At 36.2% G+C, this 27,031-nt stretch overlaps 1 protein-coding gene across 1 annotated transcript in view; it reads left to right on the top strand.

Moving 5' to 3' along the window:
• Positions 1-27,031, top strand: part of SHISA7 (shisa family member 7) — a 1,851,055-nt gene that overhangs the window by 301,203 nt on the left and 1,522,821 nt on the right. The window contains exon 2 of the mRNA XM_044081502.1: positions 4,250-4,374. The gene's annotated coding sequence lies outside the window, so the exon portion shown is untranslated. The remainder of the gene's footprint in view (positions 1-4,249; positions 4,375-27,031) is intronic.

The following is a 27,031-nucleotide window of genomic DNA, read 5'->3' as shown; positions in this document are numbered from 1 at the left end:
CTTGGACAATTAGATGGGTAACAGGAAATTCATCCCTGGTTTAGCACCTATGTCTCTTATGGACACAGCCAACCTGTAAATGGTTCATCTCTCAGTCCCCTGCTTGTAAATGTTTCATCTCCTACGCCCCTGCTTACACTTATCAAGGGTACCAGAACTTGTCAGAAATTTGGGATGCATGGCTAGGCTTAAAAAGGCCATTTGGTCATTAGCCGAGTAAACACCTATGAACCTATAAAAAAGCACTCACCACATAAGACTAGAGGCAGTCTAGGAGAGGGTAAAGGCTTGCCTTAGAATTCCTTCTAGGATGATGGCATCAGGCAAAGCTTAACAGCTACATCATAATGGGGTTAGCTGAGATTTGAATGACTTCTAAAGTGGTCACTCCGTTACACCTGACTTTTGCCCCAGGAGAATGAATGGTCTATTAAAGCTGTATGTCAGCCTGAAAACAAATTTCTGTAAGTCTTTTGTCTGGCTTGGAGTGAATATGGCTCTCACTTGGGAACAAAAGAGCCAAATGGATGCATGTAGTGGGAGCTATTGGTTTGGTTGTCATGCGGGCGTTGGGGAGGGTGGAGTAATGATTTCATGCGGGGGTTGGGGAGGGTGGAGTAATGATTTGAGGTAGTGTTTTCATTTCCTTTACATTAACTCAGTTATTACATTTTCTAGTTCACAGCTTCAGTCTCCTGGGTTTAGTCCAGATGCTTGTGTCCTTTACTTAGTTATTAATTAATTCATTCATGTATTTGTTTTACTGAACACATAAGCTCAATTAGACCGACCCTTTTCAGCCACTCTCTAGTTACAGAAAATTATTTTTGTTTGCTTGACTGTTTCTCTGTCTCTGTCTCTCTCTCTCTCTCTCTCTCTCTCTCACTCTCTGCCTCTCTCATACAATGGAACACATACCCCCTGTTGGGCTCTGCAGAGGTTCAGCATTGGAAGTGCATGCACCACCCTTCATGTCAGGAATGCCTTGATGATTTACGCTGTCTGATTCCCTTGCTTACATAATTACCACTTCTTATGCCACAGATATATTTCCTGAAGTGTAATATTCTCAACAGCCATTCCATGGTATTCATGAATGCCTACATTACATGTACATTACGTGTACACCATTCTGAGTGAACATACAACACAAGCGTAACTCACTTTTCTTCCTCTTAATTTCCTACTGATTTTCTTGCAGTCTTAAATATTTGAGTGACTAGAATGAACAAAAAATGAGGTAGGGATGTTCTTGAATACAGATAATGTACAATTAATGTACACTGAGTGTAGACGTTGATGAATCTGACCCATTATATTTTACTCAGTTTTCCACACAAAATCCAACTTTGATATGTCTCCCTTCTTCTACTGACCTTTTCTGTGCCAAGATGATCTTTAATCTGACATCACTGGTACAGTGGCATGAATGACCATGGGATGGGTGTTGAAGGTGGGTGTACCATTCTGCTTTTATTTTACACTTTTCCTTTCTAATACTGAGACTTTGATATTTAAATCTGCAGCTGCTTTGCAGAAATATTCCTTATAATTAAGCACAGAATCTTAAAATATTGTGTCTGTTTTAACCTCAGTTCTTTGAAATAAGAGATTTCCAGACTACTGTCTCAAAGGAATATAAGTGGAAAGGACTTGGAGAGTACAACATCTGTCATGGAAGCATTTTCCCATGTCCGTGTGTTCCTTGTGGAACAGTCATCATGTTTAACAGTAAGGACAGATGTAATAGGTTTCACTGAGGTATCTTGCCACAGGGGAAAAGTGACAGTACAACTGCCAAGTTTCGGCACACACCAGTGAGCACTGACTATAAAAGTACTGTAAGGCACACACAAGTGCAAAAGATTGACCTACTAACATATCCACAGACACTAAATGGCAAGGCAAGCACAACATATACCAGCAGTCATTTTAAGGGCATATTCGTTTTTTAGTTCAAGTGTATGGGCATTAAGAATACCAGTAATTTTCTAGTAACAAAATAGCTGCATATTATTGCACATATCAGCATAAACAGTGCCACTATTTTTACACAGTTATCATATGACAAATAAAATCTTTCCATAAGTGACTATTATCATGTCATTAATAGAAGTTGTGCAATCTCAGCATAAATACATTAGCATATACTTCTTTTAAGTGGCATGGATGTAATTGTTAATTTAAAGTCACTTTCATAAAGGTTATCATCATATTGTTACAAAAAGGCATGCTTATATATTTTTTGATAAACTGATTGATTTGCCTGTTTTTTTTTCTGGAGAAACGCTAACATCTTTTTCTACTGCCCATTACCTACCCTATGAGATATGCAGACCTCTGTACCCACTGCCATGCCTAGTAAGTAGGCAGCCATTGGCACCATTCACCATGCATGGATTATATGAGACCCTCTGTATCAAATTCAATACCTGGGATATGAAACCATTAGTACCCACTGACATACCTGTGATGTACACTGCCTTCAGAACCCACTATCATATATGGGATATATGTAATGCTCAGTGCACACTGCCTTGCCTGGAATGTGTGCAGCTGAATGCCTTCAGCCATGTCTGAGATGTACATGACCTTCAATGCTCACCATCATGCCTGTGAGATATGCACTGCTCGTTGCCTACCTCCTTGCTTGGAACATGTGACACCATCAGTGCCCAGTGCAATGCCTGTGAAGATCCTGACCCTCGATATACCTAACTTTCAATGCCTACCACCATACCTGAGATGTGTGAAACCCTCATTACTTACTGCCATGTCTGGGAATTGCACAATGTTCAGTATCCAGTGTAATGCCTGGGATGAACATGACTATTAGTTCTTACCGCCATGGCATGGATGCCCACTGCTATGCCTAAAGAGTATGTAATCCTCACCTGCTGATAGTAGCCATGAACCATTTACTGTTCACTGTGTGCTCCACACAATAAAAAGGTAGGATGCCCTGTCCCCACGATAAAGATGTGCACATCAGGAATTCCTTAGGTTCAATGATTTTAAAGGTTTCTTTTGTCCCACACCTGTTGGAGAGGACAATTGTTTTATTATTTTAATTTTTACAAAGTATGCCCAGTGGAGAGACTTGTCTCTTTTCAGGCAATTTCTCTGGTTAAGTGACTTGCTCAAAAAGACACAGTGGGCAAATTGAAAGGGAAAGAATCAATCACTGTACCCTTAACTACAGAAACTCATTAATAGCTCAGAACATTAAACATCTGCATTAAATGTCAGAGTAGGAAGTTCTTCTTCTGACTCTCTGACCACGCTTCTCTTCTTAGATTGTCTGATGTGCATTGACACCTTGTTGGGATATAAGAGAATTTACTGAAATTTTTCCTGATTTTTTGCCATGCCAGAGCTCTGCACTGGATGAAAGCCATTCTTTTGTCTGTTGTATGTAATTTAATGACCACTGACCACACTACCCAGGTTACCCATGCTTACCCTATAGTTACCCAATTTCATTATTGAGCCAAGGTCAACAGTAGTCCACAAGAATGCCTTTGGCCATACCCATGGGTTAGAATATGATATCCACAATGCTAGAGTAGATACCGCTTTACAAACTATATCAACATTTTAAAAGAAACCATATAAATTCTGTTCTCAGGCAAATGTTTTAGAATGAAATGTCTCAGTATTGCACTGTACGCTGAATATCTAAATGTTTAGCACCTGCCTTCTAGGTGGACAGATATATAAAACTACTTTCAAAAACTGTTTCTCTTCAGGTAGGGTAGAATGGGGGGATCTAGGGGCAGATAACCAGAGATGGCATAAAGGTCAATCTTGATAGAGAAGTAAGAATGGCCAGAATATCATCAATCAAATACTGCAGAACCAAGGAGTCAAAGCCTAAAGGGTTGGATGTTGTGGGGTCACATAATGGTTAAGTGTTTACCTGACAGTCACAAGGTACAGGGTTTAACTCTCAACTTTGAAAAGGATATTGGCTAGGTTAAAATAGCACACAATGACAGCTGATCTAGTACTTACCTATGAAGCTATGAACCTTATATAAGTATCATTTGAAATTGTTTATGTAGTATTGCTGAAAAGTTTAAATTTACAACTGATTTAAAGTAATAAGGATAGAGGCTATAAAATATTCCGTAGAGGAATCTGTATGTCATTCGGAATATGAACAGTAATGATCGTTTTTTTGTATCTTGAAGGCAAATGAATGCCTTTTTTATTTTCTTTTTCTTTCTCTCTCTTTCTGTTTGCATAGTTGTATCATTCACATGTGCTATCCAGACTCATTAAGGCACAGCAGACTTTTTCGGATAAACAGAAATTCTGATACTCAGGTGGCCAACTGCATTAGACAGACCAAAGTTCAGGAGAGGAGATCATGTAAGTCTGAATGGGTAATATCATGTTACAATGCATGAACTGTAATGCTTCAAAGATGTCAAAGCTGGATGTAACATAATGATTTCTTCCTTCATTGTTCATCAGAAGGTTTTCCTATTCTTTTAATATCTGGATAGAAATACTCATGAAGTACTTACTGTACTGTACATCTGATCTGAACATAGCTCTATCAACAGCATTGCACTTTTTACTGAAGTTCCAAGGTACTAGAGCTGGGTATTAACCAAAATGAGCAGTCTATGTACACATTCTAAGATTTCAGAATCCCTAGGTTGAAGGGATACAGATTCAAATTGTACTTATGCGTTAAGTCTAAAAAGGTAGACATTAGTTACTGGGGCACCTTTTGGGCTATTAGGGTAAGAGATGTAGCCCGTGTTTCATGTAGTCATGGGCATAAGGTCAGCAATCAGGACATGCTGTTTTGATAAACAGTGAGACCCCTCTGCCTTGAAGATGATGTATGCACTTCTTCACTAAGCATGTGTGATCCTGGATTAGTGTGTCTATATATATATATATATATATATATATATATATATATATATATATTTGTATGCATGTATCTGTCTATATATATATATATATATATATATATATATATATATATATATATATATATATATAGAGAGAGAGAGAGAGAGGGAGAGAGAGAGAGAGAGAAAGATCATGTGATTAAATCGACATTGTAAAACATTGAAAGATAACTAGTTTACTGTAATAGGTCAAACAACTACCCATTGAAAATAAAAACGTTTTTGTGGGTGGGCTGCAAATTTCTCTGCACTCTAACCTCCTGCTAAATAGCTGACCCCCATTGTATATTAACCTTGTACAGAAAAAAAAGCCAGTACTGTCAATCAGCTGATTTTCAATCAACTGTACCAGCTTTTTTTTTTTTTTTTCACATTCGACAAGCTGTCTTTTGGCAAGTAGAATGTAACTTATCTATATTTATCTAGATAGATTGATAATTAGCTATACATACATACATATATATATATGTAAAGTAAAGATGGAAAGTCTCCCAGTTGGAAGGTGTAGGTGGATAGGCTTGAGTCTCTTAGAATTTGATTCTATTTTACCTTTAAGAAGTTATGACTTCCGGATTACTAACCTTATGTCGGTGAGCATATGGAACACAAGCAGATTAGCTCTGATCTCTACTGCCAGAGCTGTGGAAATGATGCATTATGTAAGGCTAGTTAGCACAGGAAGTATGCATAATTTAGTGAGAATAAGACGGACTGATACAGAAATATGCATCTTTCATGATGAAAAAATATGCCCGCCTTGATATGTAGGATAGCCTGTCTGTCAGACATTATCATTCTTTTTACTTTCCTCAGCTAAATTTGTATACACATATAACATTTATTTCTCAGATGTTAAAGCAAACATGGGAGGGTTGTGGCTGACAAAGTTCGCAGATGACTGCAAACTAGGCGCCATAGTCGATACACCAGCGGACACATACATCCTACAAAAAGGCCTCACAGAAACGGACAACTGGTGCCGGAGTCATGGCCTTAAACTAAATGCCAAAATATGTATAGTCATCCCCTTTGGGAAAAACAAAGTACCCACAAATTATCACATAGACAGCAACCCACTGAGTACGGAAAAAGTAATCAGAGACCTAGGGACCCAAGTCGACAGCGACCTCTCATTTAACACCCACGTTGTCAAAGTGGTTAGAAAAACATTCTACCTTGCACACCTTATCATGAAGGGATTCACATCCAGATCCAAGGATGTCATTGTACCCCTATACTCCTCCCTCATCAGACCCATGATTGAGTACAATGCCCCATTTGGTATGTACCTCACCCGGCATTTGCAACAGCTGGAGAGACCACAAGAGTACCTCACCAACAGGATCAAGGGTCTCCAACATATGTCTTATTCTGCCAGACTAAAGAAACTCCAGCTCTATTCAGTAGCATACCGCCTTCTCAGAGGTGATCTCTGCCTGACGTACAAGGCCATGTCCAATCAGGAACTGATGGACATGCTCCACCTCAAAAAATCGAAATCCATCAGAACCACGAGAGCTAAAGACTTAAACCTCTGCACAAGTATGAATAGGACATGCTGGAGGGATAGATTCATAACCCAGAGGCTTCCCATGCTCTGGAACAAGATCCCAGTTCATGTTAGGCAGAGCCCCTCACTGACTCTCTTCAAGAGAAATCTTGATGAGTGGATGGGAGATCGTAAGTTTACCCCAGGGGTCACATCTGTGTCACTACTAGACAGGGGCACAGTAAACTAATTCTATTATATAAGGGGACCTTCACTGTGTCACTACTAGACAGAGGCACAGTATTCTAAATCTATTCTGTGCATTTTTGTACCATTTCATGGGGTGACGAAAGCCACATCACTATGGCTAGGCTTACAAATGCCCCAGGGCAGATAGCCTAGTACTAAACTATGAAACTATATTTTTCAAGAGAATGTAAGAAATATAAACTGGTTTAAAAGGTATGGCCATTTCTTGTTTAAGAAAGTCCAGATTCATTTCTAAATAGAAAAGAGTTTTCAGTTTGTTACTTACATAGAAATGGACTTAAGACCTCTTATCATCTCTGCCATGAAGATTGTTTATTTATGTTTTCACCATGAAATATGTTGAAGACCTTAGTCTGGAAACAAGACAGTGATATAAAACCAGTTTCACTGAACGCAACCTTAGTTACATACCAAGCCTTCAAAACTGCATTCTGTGAATTGGTTTTAGGTTGCAAAAGCCCCCATACCAATTGTCACATGCAGAAGTTTGTACTTGATGCACCCTTTCTATTACATTCAAAACTATGGTTTCTCCAACATGAAGTAAGCAGAAATCCCCTCAGCGTTAAGCTACTCAGATGAATTACATTTTTTGGGAACTAGCAAAAATGTCATTTTATAGGGCAGGCTAGTGAAGAAGTGACATGCTTGCACCTTTCTTCTGCAGATTCCCCAATTGATATATATTGTAGTATAAAAGTTCACTGTCCTCCTCTGTTCCTGTTGCATTAGTACATGTTGCTAGAAAACTTCACATACACAACATCATGGAATTTTGCTTGTTATTTTATACCATAGATGTGCTCCTATTACTTAGCATATAAGAGACACACACTTTCTTCCTTTCCCATCAACTCTAATGGATGAAATTTCAAATCATCAAAAAGAAAATACTTTAAAAATCATGCAAAACAGAGATCAAATATTTTTTATAGATATGGTGGTTATAACAGTAAGAAATCTATATGTTTTACTCTGGCACATATTAATAAAATATTATGTAAATGGAGAGTGATGTTTTTATACATTTTATTGAATTTATTAATCAACTGATTTTTATTGGTTTTAGTAGTGTGTATACAATTAAATAATAGAAGTAGAGCAGTCTAGAACTTAAATAAGCATTACCACAATCTAGTCAATATACAAATAAAATTATATATACATTTAATTATTTGTCATATTTCTTCAATGAAAGTTCCAGTTTATTCCAGTATCTGCAGTCACTAATTTTGCTATTTGATCTGAATTTTAAGACATATTTTTTTCTTTTTACAAAACATAGTGGCTAATTAAAAAATATATCAAAGGTGGAGATTCACATTTCAACAGCCATTAACCTATGACACATTACAATATGACCCTTAATGACCTCTTTTTGTATAGGTACATTCATGAGGATTGATGACTTTGTTAAATATAATCATCTGTCAATAACTCTTTAAAGAAATGTATTTATAACCAATATATTTCTAGCTCATCACAGTAAAAAAATATATATAGACAGTCTGCTTCGATCTCCTTTTTACATCTCCGACAAACTGACTTGTTTTATTTTTATTTCTTTATTTATCCTTTGTTTACTGGACTATTCACATTAGGATTGTGGCCTCTTTTCAGGGGAGACCTGATGTGATATTTGTAATACATTAGGAAGTTTGGTCAGGGCATCAGGGAACTTCCCCTACTTGCTCAGTAATTGTGATGAGCACTGCCAAGTGCAGATCCTGGTCCTAGTGCAGTGGCATTTGATAGGACAACTGCGCATCATGAACACCAGAAGTAAGGGAGCAGAGGTGAATGATAGCTCAGGAGATGGCATTATCATTGATTTGGAGGTTTTGTTTCAAGAAATCCTTTTCATAGAGTTGGAAGGAAGAAGTTGGAAGGAAGAAGTGGATGAGTGTTTTGTTACATCCCTCCAGTCAAGAGGGTTGCTGGATGATATATTACAAGAAATGATTTTCAGAGTGAATCAGAGAATGGTGGTAAAGCATCGTGGGGAGAGATAATGAAAAAAAAATAAGGGAAGATGAAGTAGCAGAGTTTGAAATTTGAGATAAAGAAGGATAAAAGAAGAAAGTTTATGCTGAGATGACAAGTGCACTGAAAAAGAAAATAAGTAAAACAGAAAATGTAAACAGAATAAAATGGTGGCAAGGCTGTAAAGTAAATGTGTAGGTCTATTAAACAGGTTTGAGGTATGGAGCAATGTTATTTTACCTCTGGGTGTTACAAGTCAAGAGGTAAGATTATGTATTCTTACAACTTGAGAGACTTTTTGTGACATTATACGTGGGACTGTGCAAAGTATAGAGAACTTTATTAGCGCATTTGAAAAAAAGAAAAATTAAATTTCATGGAATGAGTATATTATAAAGACTGCATTCAGAGGGACAAATAAAAAGTTACATATACATTTTTGAATAGAAATCAAAAGAGAGGCTTTAAAAAGACATTTAAAAGATATTTGCAAAGAAATTCTGGATATTATAAACGTTTATGATGATAGAGGTTTATGGACGGGGATGGAACAGCAATGTTATTTTAAAAATGGAAAATTAAAAATCATACATATATCAAGTGTTATAAATGTGGCGGGGGGATTGAGGTTTAGTGACATATTGGTGGCAAGTAAAAACTTTTTAATGTGAAAAATAGGGCCATTTTTTGTGAATAATTGTGAAAAAAGCAATGTTACATTTCTGGAAAACTAGGACATGGGGCAAACAATTTGATTTGGGATGTTATAAATATAAACAAAAAGCGCATTTAGCAATGGATTCTACACAAATAGAAAAAGAAACTGAGAATAAACCTGAAGACAGAAAAAGCTAGAAAAAGAAAAGGATAAGATAAGACAAAAAGAAAAAAATCAAAACAAAAAAAAAAAAAGAAAGAAGTTAGTCAGGAAGAACTGGACAAAGGTTTAGAAAAAAATTCAGAAGATAACAATGAAGAAAATATAAATTGGACAGTCGTTAAAAAGAAAACTTCTATAGGTAAAAGAGTTAGAGGCAGGAAAAGAAAGTTTAAGAGTATAAATATAAAAGAAAGGAAAGAATAAAATGGACAGAAAGAAGAAAATAAGTGAAAGAAAGTAAAAAAAATCTGACAAATTAAAAAATAAAAGAAGGAATAGCTTAAGATTGTTATTTGTAAATGTGAACAGTCTTATAAATATTATAAGGAGAATAGGAATAATAGAATGGTGTAAAAATTGTGATGTAGACATAATTATAATATAAGATATAAGATTTATAACAAAAGAATGATTATAGACAGAAAACTTATGGAATGGGTGTATCATATGGAAATTGGGAAATTAACATTGTTCTGGAATAGCAATTTTATGCAGGAGAACAGTTAAAATATTCAATAAAATCTTAATAAGAATGGGCAGATTGACCATCTTATACATCAGATGACAAGAAAAATATATAGATTCATAGCAATTTATGCTTATGTAATATGAGAAAGAGAAGGTTTATTTCAGCAAATATTAGATTATGTTATAGTGAACATGAATATAACAACAGTAGATTTTACTTGTGATTGAGTGAAGCAAGAAACAAAGAAAAGATACAAAAATAATCAAGGAAGTAATACAATGTGGAACATTGTATTTATGGGAAGAAAAAGGATGGATATATGAAAGAAATATGTTCAAAACAGAGACTGATTAATTTATATTATCAGAAAGGATAAAGATAATAGAAGAAGAAGTAGTAAGGACTGGATTTTTTGACTATTTAGCAATATGGATAGAACTTGAAGAAAATAAAAAAAATATATTAAAATAGGGAAATTAATAAAAATAATAAATGAAAAATAATGGAATACAGAAGGTAATGGAGAGAATGTAATTACACAATGGTACCATTTTACAAAAACTGGACTGTGTGGTGGATAGCATTTAAAAAGAAAAATAAGACTTATTTAAGTTGGGAAATAAATAGAAGAAATAAATAGAAAGAGGGATATGTGGATGTATATGAAAGAGTTTTTGAAAAATTAGAATATAACAGAATGGAACTGTATGAAGAGGAAAAAGTAATTTATGAGAAAAATGAAATAAGTATCAGAAATTTGTTGTTTAAACAAAGATAGTTACTAGAAGGAAAAAAGAAGAAGAATCAGCATATTAAGAAAAAACAGTAAAAGAGAAAATGATGTAATAAGGTAAATGAGGGATAAAATGGTGAAGTTAAGAAAAATCAAGCACAAATTATGTAAATAGTAGTGGAATATGTAGAATAAATATATATAAAGAAGAGAAGAGAAGAAATGTAGAGAAATCCAAAGAGTTTTGCAAGTAAAAAAAAATCACAGATTTAATGAACAAACAATTGGAAAAATAAATAATTGATGCATTAAATAAAATAAATTAATATAGATTTAATAGCAAGTTCAGATGGAATTAGTTAAGAAATGTATGAAAAGTTCAAGGACTGGCAAAAAGTTTACTTGTAAAGATTTTGAATGAATAGATGAAAGAGGGTTTCAAGTATTAGAAGATTTGTAGTGGAATCTCAAAACTCTTATGGAAAAAGGGAATAAAGAAGAAATAAAAAAATTGAAGGATGATATTATTACACTATACTGACTACAAGATATTCAAAAAGATTATACAGAAGAGGATAAAAGACAAAATACAAAATATATCAGAAGAAAGTGTATTCAGTATTAAAGGCAGCATTTTTCAAGAACTTTTAATGATTATAAGGGAAGTAGTAGATGATGTTATGAAAAAGAGACAAGAAGTAAAACTAATGGTAGGAGATGTTAAAACCTTTAATACAATAGATCATTACCTGTTATGGAACTCTATAGATAACCACAATATAAGTAAGACAATTAGAAGAGTATTTATGACTACTTATAAAAACAATAAAGTGAGAATACTAATTAATGGATGGGTAAGTAGCAAAGTAGAAACGAATAATAGGATTAGACAAAGATGTCCAATGAATAATATTTTGTTTGTTTCAATTATACATTTAATAATTAGTGAAATCAGGAGTAAAATGAAAAAGGCAGAATTCAAAATAGGTAAATGTGTGCAAATTCCAATTATAATGACCTATGCAGATGATATGGTTGTTATAATAAATATATATTGGATGGAAAGGGTAATTTAATATTTAATAACATTATTAAAAGGAAAAGGGATGGCTTTTAATAAAAAAGTCAAGGCTTAGGAAGCAGTAATCATATAGTAGGTATACAGTTTACTGTATCTTAACTAAAGATTTTGGGAATAGAGTTTGGTACTAATGAAACAAAGAAAACACAATGGGAAAACATAATAAGAAATATAAAAGAAATATGTGCAATATGAAAAACATAGAAGTTGTATAAAAAATCAAATGTCATTAATTCTGTGTTGCTGAGTAAAATGGTATATTTAGCAAGTGTATTTATGATTCCAAAAATATACGAAAATGAAATAATGGAAATAATATTTTCTTTTATATGGGTTTTTGAAATTTAATCTGGTAAAATGAGGCATATTATATAGAAAAAAGAAGGTGGTGGATTAGGGTTAATAAATCCAATAGTATTTGGGGCTTATTTGAATTTATATAAAGTATTAATACAGATAAAGGATAAAGAGAATGTAGTAGGAAAATTATTTGATTTTAAATATAAAAACCTGTGGGATGAAGCTACCTCTAATAAAAGAAAAAAATAATAGAACATTATACTGATGAAATGCAAATTTATTTGTAAAAGATAAGAACATGGAAGTTAAAGATTGATGATGTAAAAAAAGAAAATGTGGTATGAAGAAAATAAAAGATCATTCTTTATTAATCCATGAGAAAAAATGCTATTAAAGAAAGATATAAATGGTGTAGAAATTGATTAGAATGTCAAGATTTGTTATGGAGATTAAGTATAAACAAGCTTCCTGTTAAAAGTAAAATGCCATATAAAAATAAAAATTGGTGTACAGGAAATGGCAGAACGTGTTCCTAACATGTAAAAGAGTAAGAAATTATGGAAAAATTATGTGAGGAGAATTTATTTAGAAATATAGAAGAAAAAGATATAAACATGGATATGATAGCATATATTTATTATAAGAATATTAAAAAAGAGAATAAAATAAAAATAGATAAAAGAATATTTTATGTTTCATGGATTATTTGGAATTAAAGACTTAGCAAAATTATATTTAATGGACATTTTTTTCAGCAAGTATAAAAAGAGTCAAATGGTGGTCGTGAAAAAAAAGTGGGGGTTCAGTAAAGAAGATATTGTGAGTTGTTCTTAACTGTAAATGGTGATAGAATCAGTAAATATGTAAATATATAATATATTTATTGGATCTGGCCATAAGGCAGTATTATTTGGAATACAAATTAAATCCAGGGATCCAACGAAACTAAAAACATTTAGGAACTATACCAAGGCTAACTTCTGTCTACTAAGCAACACCTTGGCTAAATTCCAAGCACCTGCAAACCCAGTAAATAACACAGAATACACTGAGCTGTTTACAAAATCCCTGTACAGCCATATTGATAGATGTATAGAGCAAGTTGTGCCCACTCATATTAAGAATAAAACAAACTCTGAAGACAAGCCACCCTGGTGGAGTCACAATATCACTTTGTCATACAACAAAAGAAAAAAATCTTGGCCAAGCATAGGAGGAACAAAGCCATACACACTAAAAGCCCCCTGTCCAATCGAAACAGGCAGCTAAGAAGATTAATACTTTCAATGGCTAAACTTGAAGCAAAAATAGCTTTTCAGGCAAGGGATGACCACAAAGCTTTCTACAGCTATGTCTGCAACCTCAGAGGAAATATACAACAATATGCATAACTTATTGTAAATGGCATCACCCACACTGAACCAAAGTGCCCAGTCCTGGTAGGTGCACTGGTGCCAAGACTGGAAAAAATAACAGTAAATAATCCTCAAGACAGAGAAGCATTCCTAAAATGCGGCTAGGTGAAGCCCAGGGGGAAGATCGTCCTCCTGTTGCAGAAGGAAGTAGCAGGCCACAAAAAATCACAAAAATTGATAGGCGAAAAACAAGCCATAAAGATGATAGTCGACAATTGAGGATAAGAAAGAAACTATGTTTTGTTACTATTATGCAAGAAGTCCAGAATGTCTGGACAGAAGTTATACAAAAAATATTGAGAGAAATTAGAGGAAAGAAAAATACTTCCACAAGAAAAACTCTCAGAAGCATCAAATAAACATTTGTTGTAGAAGTTTGATAAAACAAACAAACCTAGTGATTAGAACTGTACATATAGATTCATGTGATATAACAGAAGTAAATAGAATATATTACTGAGCAGCTAAATTAATAACTGATAAAGTCTTACCACAAAAACACGGGGTAGTAAAGGAAAGGAAGGGGTGAAACTGAAGGCCATCATGGAAGTATCAAATAGAGAAAACTATAAAGCAATTAAGACAAGTATCACTATTAGAGTATAGAAGACCGAACAGATCAACATAAATACTCAGAAAGATAGATGTGATAAAGGCAATGTGCAGTATCAAAACAGATCAAGATCTATCATATACTATCACAAATAATAAACTAAAACTATTACCACATGCAGAAAAACTTAGAAGATATGCAGATGAATATAAAGAAAAAGTACAAAATAAGCAATTTATTGATGACTCAAAAAAGTTTTATAGAGAATTGGGAAACAAGGCAAAAGGAAATGACACAAGGCCAAAAAAAGAAGAAATAGATACATTTTGGAGAAATATCTATGAAGATCCTGTGGAACATAACAAAGATAATAAATGGATAGAAGAAGTAAAATAAAGAATAATAAGTTCAAATGTACAGGATATAGATGGGATGAAGTAACAGCCAGAGAGACTGAAACAGAGTTAAGAAAGCTCCTAAGTGGAAAACCCCAGGTTAATATTTTTACACAAAGACATAGCCATGAGTAAGAACTATTTATATGCACACCCCAAACAGACACCAGCCTGGTTAACAACAGGAAAAACAATACTCCTGCTTAAGAGTGAACCTGCAAGATTTCCTAAAAGGTATAGACAATAACTTGCTTTCTGGCACCATATAAACTATATATTAGAAATTATGCTGATTTAGAAGAAAACTCAATCATTGCAATAGAACAAAAGAGTGATAAACAAAAGCCATATGGAACAAAGGATCATTTGTTATTAAATAAAGTCATAATGGAGAACTGTTAAAAGGGGAAGAATTAAATAAATTCATAATGGAGAATTGTAAAAAGGGGAAGAATCTAAGTATGGCTTGGATAGACTACAAAAAAAGCATTTGACAGTATCCCACATTCATGGATAAAAGAGTGATTAAGAATGTATAAGATACACCCAACATTAATTGATTACATTACAGTGACCATGAGATGGAGGCAAACCACTTTGCAGTTAAGCCACGATAAAGGACAAATTATTATTCCAGGGATAAAAATTCAAAGGAGAATATTCCAGGGTGGCTGTCTGTCATCACTGGTCTTTTGTCTGACCCTTAAACCATTATGATGTCTACTTAACAGATTAGGTCATGGCTACAATTTTGCTCCCAGAAAACAACAAAGTGTGAAGACTTTTCTTCTTTTTATATATGATTTAAAACTGCATAGTTCATCAAATGAGGAACTGAAAGCACGATTGCAAGTGATCAAGACTTTTCCAGATAGTACATAAATGTGGAAAAGCAACATTTAAAGCAGGAAAGCTGCAGCACCAAGAAAACATCAGTTTGGGGCAGGAATATGATATAAAATAACTTGAGCAAGAGGGAGTGTATAAATATTTGGGAACTGATGAAGGATCAACCATAAAACATGAATAAATGCAAACAAAACTTAGGAATATTATAGAAGAGTAAAATAAATACTAAAAACAGTGTTGAGATCTAGGAACAAAGTCCAAACTATAAACCCATTTGCTCTTCCTATCCTAACTTACAGTTTTGGAGTGACTGACTGGCCCCAAAAGGTGTTGTATGGATTGGACAGGAAAAGAAGAAGGATGCTTCATGCTTATCAAATGATTTATAAAAATCATTGCATACCAAGATTATATATTCCCCATTCTGATGGAGGTATGGGTCTCCTCAAAATTGATTACATATATATATCTGCAGTTGTGAGTCTGCATACATATCTTCTGACATCACAATACCCAAATGTTGTGAAAGTTTTGAAACAGGAAGAGAATAAGTATGAGATGATTTCCCTGCTTAGTTTAGCAGAAGCATATCGGTGTCAAGTGGGAATGGAAACCAAACCAAACCAGAAGTAGATAAAAATCAGGCAGTAACTGAATGTTTCAAAAAACAAAAGAAAGAATATAATGTGAAGGATCAGATTTGAAGGCAAGAAATGTGGAAAATGCATAAATGTAGTTGCAAGTATAGAAAACTCTTGGAACAACTTCATGTTGATTTGGATTGAACGCAGGAAGGGTTAAGGACATAATAAACCAAAAGGTGAAAGGTTAATAGTGCCGGCCCAAGAAAGTGAACTACATACATGTTGCTTTACAAAGTCCATTGAGCATGTGGGAGAAAAAGACAAATGTAGGTCTTGTAAAATAGAATTGGAAACAGTTGTGCATCTTGTTGCTGGGTGTGATATATTATTGGCAGAAGGACTGTATACTGAAAGGCATAATAATGTGGCAAGACTGTTGATTTGGGGATTGTGCAAACATTATAATAATGAAGTAGATGAAAAACACCGGAAACATGAGCCACAAAACATCATAGAAAAGGATGAAGTTTATATCATGTGGGATCATCCATTACCAACATATAGACGTGAGAAAACCAGATATAGTCGTCCATGAAAAGAAGACAAAAGTAGCATTGATCATTGAAATTGCTACACCCAGTGACTACAGTGCCTTATGTACAGAGTGACACAAAGTCATAAAATATCAGGATTTGCAGGCAGAAATGAGGGCAACGTGGAAGAAAGATACCCAGACAGTCCCAGTAGTAGTAGTAGTAGGAACATCGGGTGTTATAAAAATAATTTACAATCATACTTATATATGTTACTGATACATGTAACCCCATAAGAAATGCAGAAGGAGTCATTACTGGGCACATCTGGCTGACATCAAAGATTGAAACAATACTAATTTCATGAAATTTAATCATACTTTGATTTAGGAATGGGATCCTTTCCCATTTAATCATACTTTGATTTAAGAATGGGGTCCTTTCCCATCAGAGTATTAGAAACCCAAAAGACTTGGAGAAATTAAAAAAGTGAGAAACTGGAGGGCATTGCCAACTTTTTGGCTGACAGGTTCAGCTCAAATCCCCCCCACACTAGTCCAAAGGAAATACCACATAGCACAATCTTCCCAACCATTACTACAGAACAGATTATTAATGCACTTTCCAAGGCTAAAAACACTGCATGAATGGGAACCGATAACATCCCAGGATGTTTAATAAATAGCATGAGATATGACCTTTCTGGTCCACTTGAATCACTTTTCAGCTGGAGCCTTTAGTCAGGTTTTGTGCCCAAGGAATGGAAGATCGATACAGTCATTTCCCTGCACAAAGGATGTCCAACCACTAATCTTGGTAACTACAGGCCCATAAGTCTTATCATCCTCATGTGCAAGGCCATGGAGAGAATCATCATGGACATGATAAATGAGGACCTAGGTAAAATGCAAAAGCTGGACCCATCACAGTTCATCTTTGTTAAACGAAGGTCATGCCTATTAAATCTGGTGGACTTTTTTGATAGGGTCACCTAAGCATTGGATGAAGGCAAGGCTGTGCACACAGCTTAGCTCGACCTGGCCAAGGCTTTTGATACAACACCCCACTCAGACATTATAGACAAGCTCAATAATTTAGGTATAAACACTTTTATCACCCAATGGATAGCCAACTGGCTCAATGATAGGACCTAGGAGGTCAAAATAGGTGAGCCCACCTCCACCAAGAGGCAGTCACTCGCAGAGTCTCTCAGGGCTCGGTACTGGGCCTGCTCCTTTTTGGTATCCATTTCTCTGAAATGGAAGCAAATGCTGAAGGTTTGTAGCTGACTAAGTTTGCAGATGATTGCAAGCTTGGGGTTATCATCAACTCCCTGCAGACTCTTGCATTCTTCAAGAAGGTCTGTCTCAGACTACTAAATGGTGCCAAAGCCATGGTATTAAACTCTATGCTAAGAAATGCATAATTGTACCTTTTGGGAAATCAATCATACTGGCTAATTATCATGTTGGTTATATGCCCGTAAGAGTCAAACCTGTGGTCAGGAATCTGGGTGCGCATGTAGACAGTAGACTTATCTTCAATCACAGCATGGTCACAATGGTGAGGAATTCTTTTATGTTCTGCAACTTATAAATAAGGGCATGGCATCTAGGTCCAAAGAGGTCATTATCCCACTGTACTCTGCCCTTTTCAGACCAATCATAGAGTATAATGCTCCATTTGGTAGGTACCTGACTAGGGCTATGCAGAAACTAGAGTGACCTCAAAGTTTCCTTACAAAAAGAATACAAGGTGTAAGAAAGCTGCCTTATGAAAAATGCATTAAAGACCTTTCCCTCTACTTGGTCTCCTATAGATTGCTGAGGGGTGATTTATACCTGACTTACAAGACTTCCACAAACCATACACTTATCAATCTCTCTCATATTCGTAAGACAAAGGGTACCAGAAACAGAAGGTCTAAGGACCTGAATTTTGTCTGTGACTTAAACAGAACATGCTGGAGAGACATATATGTGTCTCATAGACTACCCCTCTTATGTAACAGGCTTCCCATCCATGTGAAGCTGAGTTCATCTATTACCCAGTTTAATCACAACCTAGATGAGTGGATGGAGACTAGGAAATTTACACCGGACCTGGCCTCCATGTCCCTTATGGACAGAGGTAGCTTATAAATGCCTGGCCCTCAATGTTGCATTTAGATGTAGGGCATCATTATTCTTTCAGGAAAACTTGGCTTGGCTCAGAAACACCCCCCAGGATGTCTGCCTGGTAACAATCTATGAATCTATGAATATTGGTGTAAATAAGTTGTAACTGGAATACAAATGAAGGAGCCCTACTCTTTTCAGTAGGTGCCATGGGATCTTTTACTTCCACCTGAGCTACCACCACCTCAAGCAGATGGAACGTCATTTTAATGTCTCACTGAAGGATGACACACTCAGAAGTGCAGGCCACCCCCCACTAATACTGCACTGTAGTGCCAGTACTTGATCTGACTGGTGTGGGAATAGAACCTACAGCATTCTACACCAAAGATGAGTATGTTACTTACTGCACCACTGACACTACTTTTGATAAGGTGTGATAAAGGTTCCATAAATGCACTTTCAAATGCATATTTTTCAGTGTAAACTAGAAGAAGAAGATGATAAACTAACTGATGCCCAGATCAAGCTTCTATTGTTTTAAATCAGCTCAATGATGTCAAGAAATTTCCAGTAATATTAACCAATATTATTATTACTGAAATTCAGTTTGAATAACTTGATAAATTATTTTTGTTTGTCATTTTTTCCTTTATAATAGAGGTAAGATAATTGAATTATTCTGAAGCAATTTTCTTTTCATCATTATTAAAATGTTATCAATCTTCACTCTTATGTTGTGTATTAGAAACTTCTCAAAGTTATCCAAATTGCATTTGGTTATCATTTTTTCTATAGACAACAGTTCACATCTTTTGGAGAAATTACCCCATGGTACTATATTTGTATTTTTCAAATTTTGATTCTTAATACAGTATATATATATATATATATATATATATATATATATATATATATATATATATATATATATATGTATAAGTTATAGGAAAATTTATATTTTAAGAATAGCAGCTCTAAATTTCTAATCAATTTAAAAAGTTGTTAAGGTAGTTGGAATTATTTTAAAAAGAGAAAAAAAATCACTATTTCAATACTAATTTAATAATAATAGAAACTTATTGTATTAGTTACTTTTCATAATAGATGAATCACATATTTCTTTATATATATATATATATATATATATATATATATATATATATATATATATATATATATCTATATACAAACTTACATACACACACACACACACACACATATATATATATATATATATGTATATATATATATATATATATATATATATATATATATATATATATATATATATGTATAGTTGCACACACAAATGGGTGAATACATATGTGTGCAATATCAGCAATCCCCATGTAGGAGAATCTTTTTTTAACCCAAGGATTGTGCAATCTTGGAGTTAGTATATATAATTAGCTGTGGTGGGGCTGCAGGGGGGCTTGTCTCCCTGCAAAATTACTTGCCTTTGGTTTAATGTACTTGGTTAATCCCCAGAGCATGCATAGAATGTGTAGATATTGGTGACTTTGACATTATGCATTGATCTACTGGGTGTCGGTACACTGTCCATTTGATCAAATGCCCTACACTCATATACATACACAAACACACACACACACACACACACACACACACACACACACACACACACACACACACACACACACACACACACACACAAAATGCTGATGTAGTGTAATATTCAGAATCTGGATAAACCCTTTCCCAAAGTCTTGTATGATTTTTATTTTTTTAAACAATTTTATTGCACAGATTCACAACCAGTGAGCTCAATAACAAAAAGAGATTGAAAATTATTAAACATTTTGAAAACTTTATTTTTTAAACAGTTTTATTGCACAACCATAACAGGTACATGCATGCAAAATCTGAAAGTACTCAATGCTAGAAGTCTAAACCACAAAATGCACTCTCTCGAGGCGCTCCTAAAAATGGAGAACATTGATATCTGTGCAGTAACTGAGACCTGGTTCAAGGATCCAGAGAGCACCCCTGCAATACCAGGCTACAACTCTTATCAGACTTTTCGGCCACCAAAGCAGGATCAAAACACTAAAGGTGGAGGAGTGTCCATATTCACCAAGGATACTCACACCACCAGGCTAGTTGCCCAACAGAATGTGTCTGAAATTTTCCAGGTGCAACTAACACTAGGTAAGACTGCAATCCAAATTGTAGCTTGCTACAGATCCCCTACCATGCCCCAAGATTCTCACTATACCTTTCTAAACATACTGGAAAATATTAAGATACAACCAGACACCCTAATACTGGGTGATTTCAACCATCCTACCATTAACTGGGAAAACTACTCATGTACCAACACCTTTGCCCAACGGTTCTTGGAATTCATAAATTCCAATGCCCTGGATCAACTAATCCATAGTCCCACCAGGGGCTCCAATATCCTAGACCTGGTCATTACCAACATGAGAAATCAATGCTCCACACCTATGGTCACCCCCTCGTTGGTCAGGTCAGACCATAAACTAATCACCCTTAACATCCACATCCCACCCCACCCCCCAGAAAGGAAACCTCCATAAAAAAAACTTCTCTAAAGCCAACTTCATGCTACTCAAGTCAGAAGTGACAAACTTCATGACACCCATGCAGACGGGAACTGAAAGTTCGACTGCTGAGTCCTACAGTAAGACACTGTATGAGCACATCCACTCATGCATGAATCGTGCCATCCCAAATAGAATCAAGATGCTCTCCTCTAAAAAAGGAAGCCAATCTGGTGGTCCTCTGCCATAATCAAACTTTACAACAAAAGGAAGAAACTGTTGCAGAAAAGAGAAAAATCCCAGGATGCAAAAAAACTCCCTTACCAGCCTCAGAAAGAAGCTGAGATCCCTCATAAAATCCTCCAAAGCTAGTTACGAAAATAAAATTGCCAAAGATTCCAAAGACAACCTCAAGGCATTCTATAACTATGTCAAGAAACTAAATGGCAATGCTCAGATCTTCTCTGAGCTACAACAGAATGACATTAAATATACTGATCCCAAGGATAGACCGCGGTGGTGGTGCTGCTGTAGCATTGTCACCTTATAGTAAAACGTTGTCCTGTTCGATTCTCAGCTAGAGCGTCTTCTGTGGGGGGACATGAGTGAATGGGCTTACCTTCATTGAAGGTTGTGCGTCAGGGCTGGCAACTCGGCATGTACAAATCTACTGCCAATCATTAGCGGACCGGAGTTCCGCTGTGGCGACCCCTAACTGGGAAAAGCCGAAAGACACAACAACATACTGATCCCAAGGATATTGCCAATATCCTGGCAGATCGATTCAGTGCCAACTCCACCTCACCCCCTAAACGGCCCATCTCAATATCAGAAGATTGCCAAATTCCAGTAATAATGGCCACACAGGTAAAAAATGCACTCTCCAAAGCTAAGAATACAGCATCCATCGGACCAGATGACATCCTGGGCTGTGTACAACATGAACTACAAAATGAACTGGCACCTCACCTAAGTGTCAAGTTTAATCATACCCTCACCTCAGGCTTCATGCCCACTGAGTGGCACACAGCTACGGTTATCCCACTCCACAAGGGGGGATCCACCTTGGATCCTGGGAACTACTGCCCCATCAGTCTGACGAGCCTGATCTGCAAGGCCATGGAACGTATTATCATGGAACTTATAAACAAAGACATTGTCAACCTTCAAACACTGGACCCCACCCAATTTGGGTTCGTGAAGGGCCAATCTTGTCTCCTGAACCTGATTGACTTCTTCGAATCAGCCTCCAGAGCAGTGGACGAGGGTAAGGCAGTCCACACCACCTATCTGGACCTCACCAAGGCCTTTAACACCATCCACCACCCTGGAATCATAGATAAATTTACTAAGCTGGGCATTAATCCCTATGTCACTCAGTGGGTTGCCAACTGGCTTACTGACAGAACCCACACTGTAAAAGTAGCTGACTCCAAATCCAGCTCCAGACAAGTGACAAGTGGAGTACCTCAGGCTTCAGTCTTGGGGCCGCTCTTGTTTGGCATCTACTTCTCTGAAGTACAGGCCAATATTAAGAGACTCTGGCTAACAAAGTTTGCAGATGACTGCAAACTGGGAGCCATTAATGAATCCCCAAATGATGTGGATACTCTACAAAAGGGCCTTACAGAACAGATACTTGGTACCAGAGCCATGGGCTCAAGCTCAATGCCAAGAAATGTATAGTTATCCCCTTTGGGAAAAAACATGTACCCGTGAATTACCACATAGGTGGCAGTACACTAAACACTGAAAGTGTGATAAAAGACTTAGGGACACAGGTGGAAAGTGGTCTCACCTTCAATAATCACATCGGTACAACAGTCAGGAAATCCTTCTATGTGGCACACCTCATCACTAAGGACTTTTTATCCAAAAAAGGAGGTCATTGTCCCACTTTACTCATCCCTCATTAGACCCATTATAGAATACAATGGCCCATTTGGTATGTACCTCTCCAGACATCTGCAACAACTGGAAAGGCCACAGAAATTCCTCACTAAAAGAATCACAGGCCTAAATCATATGCCCTATGCTGACCACTTTAAAAAACTCCAGCTATACTCTGTCACATATCGTCTACTCAGAGGCGATATCTGCTTAACATACAAGGCCATGTCAAACCCAGAGCTGTTGGACATGCTACACTTAAAGAAATCCCCAATCCCTCAGAGCCACATGCTCCAGGGATCTAAACCTTGTCATCACAATGAACAAAACATGGTGGAGGGATAGGTTCCTGACCCAGAGACTCCCCAGACTCTGGAATAGACTGCCCATACATGTCAAGCAGGGCACCTCTTTGGCCCTCTTAAAAAGGAACCTTGACGATTGGACGGGAGAAAGGAAATTTACCCTGGGGATCACGTCAGTTAACCTGCTAGACAGGGGTCCAGGGAAGTAAATTGTGGGGGAAGAAATAGCCAGGGAATTGTTATGGCTAGGCTTGTATAGGCCCTAGGGCCTATAGCCTAGTACCAGCCTATGAACCTAAATTCACAACCAGCGAGATCAATAACAAAAAGTACAACAAACATGTTTGTAAAAGCAGGAAATTACTGATTCATACAATAAGTATAGTGCACATTTTTACATAGGCTACCTAACCATGTGTAGCCCACATAATCTATGGTATGATCCCAGTTATTTTCATTAGGGGTGTGACACCCGTGCCCTGGCCCAGCAATCAAGGAGCCTTAATCCTCACCACTAACACCAGTGAGGGGCATCTCATATAGGAGGAAAAGATAACAAATACACACAGCAAAGTGCAATTTCCCTTAAGAGCACACAGAGATCACAGTCAGTCTGGGGCTGGTCACTCCTTTGCTCTCCAGGTCCCCAATAAGACTCCCCAATGGCACAGCTATAGGGTCCAAATCTCAGCCTAGTGGGCAAGCTAAAACCTCCAGCACCCTGTCTGTCCAACCAGTGCTTCGTGTCCCTGCCCAAGTAGTTGAAACACACACACACACACACACACACACACACACACACACACACACACACACACACACACACACACACACACACACACACACACACACACACACACACACACACACACACACACACACACACTTTGAGAAGTGTTTATACAATCACACAGACACTCTTGTGGAAGGCTGGCACAGGTTCTCCAGCTGTGCCCCTTTTTCCCAGACTATACAGTAGTACCTGCTGCTACCACCCACTAATATTTATCAGCTACTCAAAGGCCCTTAAAAGGGTGTCCAATTATTACTGTGCAGTATTATTATCCAATCGGTAGTATAGCCTAAGGCTAAAGCTATTGAAGTGGCTTTGTACAACTTTACCAAAGGCATGCCGTACTGTAAAGAGCTTAAATTATCTCTACAAAAACAGCCACCGCTGAAAGGGTTTAAAAATATTTAATAACAAACAGTCAAAACACAAGACAATACTTTTTACTACACAGTGCTAGTCAAGAGTTGAGTTCAGAGATCCCAGAGAAATACTTAAAATAATTCAGTAGTACAGTTCTGACATTACAGAAAAACACTTAATCTAATCTTTCTAGTTTCTAGCTATTTCTAAGAGAAAACACAAGTCTAAGATAAACTTACATATAGAGCCAGACAGTGCTGATGAGTTGGATGGACAAGACAAAAATGCTTAATGCTCTCTGATTCTCTTTGTTTTTAAAATCACATTCCTGGTTCACATTACATCATTCTTCACACTTCCCTGGGTTCACAGACTAACAGAAACTACGTTTACATTCTTCACCTCTGAGCAGAAACCAGAGCAATAAAGGATATTTATGCATGCAAATTCTGGCCATTAACTCTGGCCTTAAAACAATAGGTACGATGCCCCACTCTAGACTCACTGGCTTCAAGTCCTAACATCAAAGGGTTCACCAAAAGGAAAACGAACTACTGAAAACACAAAAGAGAAGAACCAAAAGCAAACACCAAGAGTACGCAAACCAATTTAATAAGCGCTTTCGGAAAGACTCGTATCTTTCCTTCTTCAGACAAACTACTACATACAATAACAAGTGTATATAAAAACATATTTTGAAAATCAATCACTTAATTAAATTATTTGCAATCAAGATTTTAAAGCAACAATGCACTTTTAGCATGCCCTCATTCGTAAAAAATAGCACACAACAAAACCCACACATTAGCATACTTACAGCATTAAAAATCAGTTATTCTAAATACTAGTAAAAGAGCCATTAATCTTAACTTACAAAAAACTTATTAAACTTCAAATAATAAAAAAATATGAAAAATAATAATAGAAATGTTGTAATAAAACAGCTGAAAAAATCGCAAAGTTGTCTTCGCAGAGCCAAATGTTTAAGCACACAGGCAATAGATACATACTCATTGAGTCCAGGGGACAAGTATGTGGCAGTTCTAATCTGCCAAAATAATTCTTCTTTTTCTAGAAGCACTTGCCAAGGACCTGCTCTAAGGTCATCTTTAATATGTTTTAAGACCGTAAACTTAAAGCTATGGTCCTCATGCACTGAAATGTAACGTGCTAAAGTGTTAGTGAGATCTTTCTTGGAAATGGCATAATTGTGTTCATAAATGCGCTGCTTTAACTTACGCTCTGTTTTGCCAATATAAAAAGCAGTGCATTTCACACAATTAGCGATGTAAACAACTGATTTAGTATCTCAATTATAATTTCCCATGATGTTAAAGATTTTATCTCTAACCATAACTTTAGTGCCCACATTAACAGATCTACATTGGCGACAAGCGCCACATTTGGTCATACCTAAGCTTCTTTTATTAGCGTTATGACTCTTAGCTTCTAGTAATGTTTTTAAGTTAATACCTCTTCGAAATGTAATTTTGGGTTTTAACCCAAAACAAGTAAGCAAATTGAGGTCCTCAAGAATTAATGCCCAATTCTTCTGTAAAACATTCCTAATGAGTATATGGTCCAAACTGTAAGTACATAAGAAACTCGTTCTAAACTCTGATTTATTAATATTAGTTGTAACTTCACTATGAACATTGGGATCAATGACAAGGACCTCAGTTTTATTTAAAAGAATTGGTTTAAAATATCCAATTTTTCATTTTTGAATAATCTCGAATGTAATGTCGGTAATTAAAGAACTTGGATAGCCTCTATTAATGAACATACAACTCAAATTGTTACACTCTTCGATAAAATCACTTTCATCTGATATCATCCTGGCTGCCCTTACCATCTGACCCTTAACAACAGCTTTTTTCTGATGGTAAGGATGACAGCTAGTATAATGCAAGAAAGCATTAGAGTATGTTGGTTTCCTATATATAACACTTTTGTATCTAGAATTATCTCTATCCTTGTATAACTTAATGTCCAAAAAGTTAATACTGTTAGCTTGTACTTCAAATGTAAATTCCAGAAAATCTGTCAACTCAGAAATTCTGGAAATAAAAAATGGTACAACATCTAATGGCCCATTCCATAGTAAAAACATGTCCTGGTACCTAGTGTACCAGGCGACATAGCTTTTAAACAAGGGTTCGTTGAATATTAATGTTCGTTCCCAATGGGCCATAATGCAATTAGCGAAACTACCACCACAAGGAGAGCCCATGGCCACTCCTGAGGTTTGTAAATAGATGCTACCATCAAACACCATAAAGTTGTAGGTCAGTACTAACTCTAAGAGGATTTCAACAAGGTATATGGTGTTGTCATTAACTTTCCTAGATAACAAAAATTCCCTGATCCATTCTAAACCCAATCTTTGTGGAATAACTGTATATAGATCCCTCACATCAATGGTGAGGAAAAGATAGTCAGCGTGGAAAGGAATGCTGTTGATGTTGTGGAGGAAACTCCACGAATCTGTACAGATTTGCGGTTCTTGCTCGATAAGAGGCTTAAGCACACTGTCTACATATTTGGCACAAGCATACGTTATAGACCCCCTT

Source organism: Protopterus annectens, chromosome 1.part1 (assembly GCF_019279795.1).
Source record: "Protopterus annectens isolate FY-2018-M chromosome 1.part1, PAN1.0, whole genome shotgun sequence".
In the NCBI taxonomy this organism is placed as follows: domain Eukaryota; kingdom Metazoa; phylum Chordata; order Ceratodontiformes; family Protopteridae; genus Protopterus; species Protopterus annectens.
Note: the sequence above shows the minus strand (reverse complement) of the source record. Positions and strands in the feature narration are given on the sequence as shown.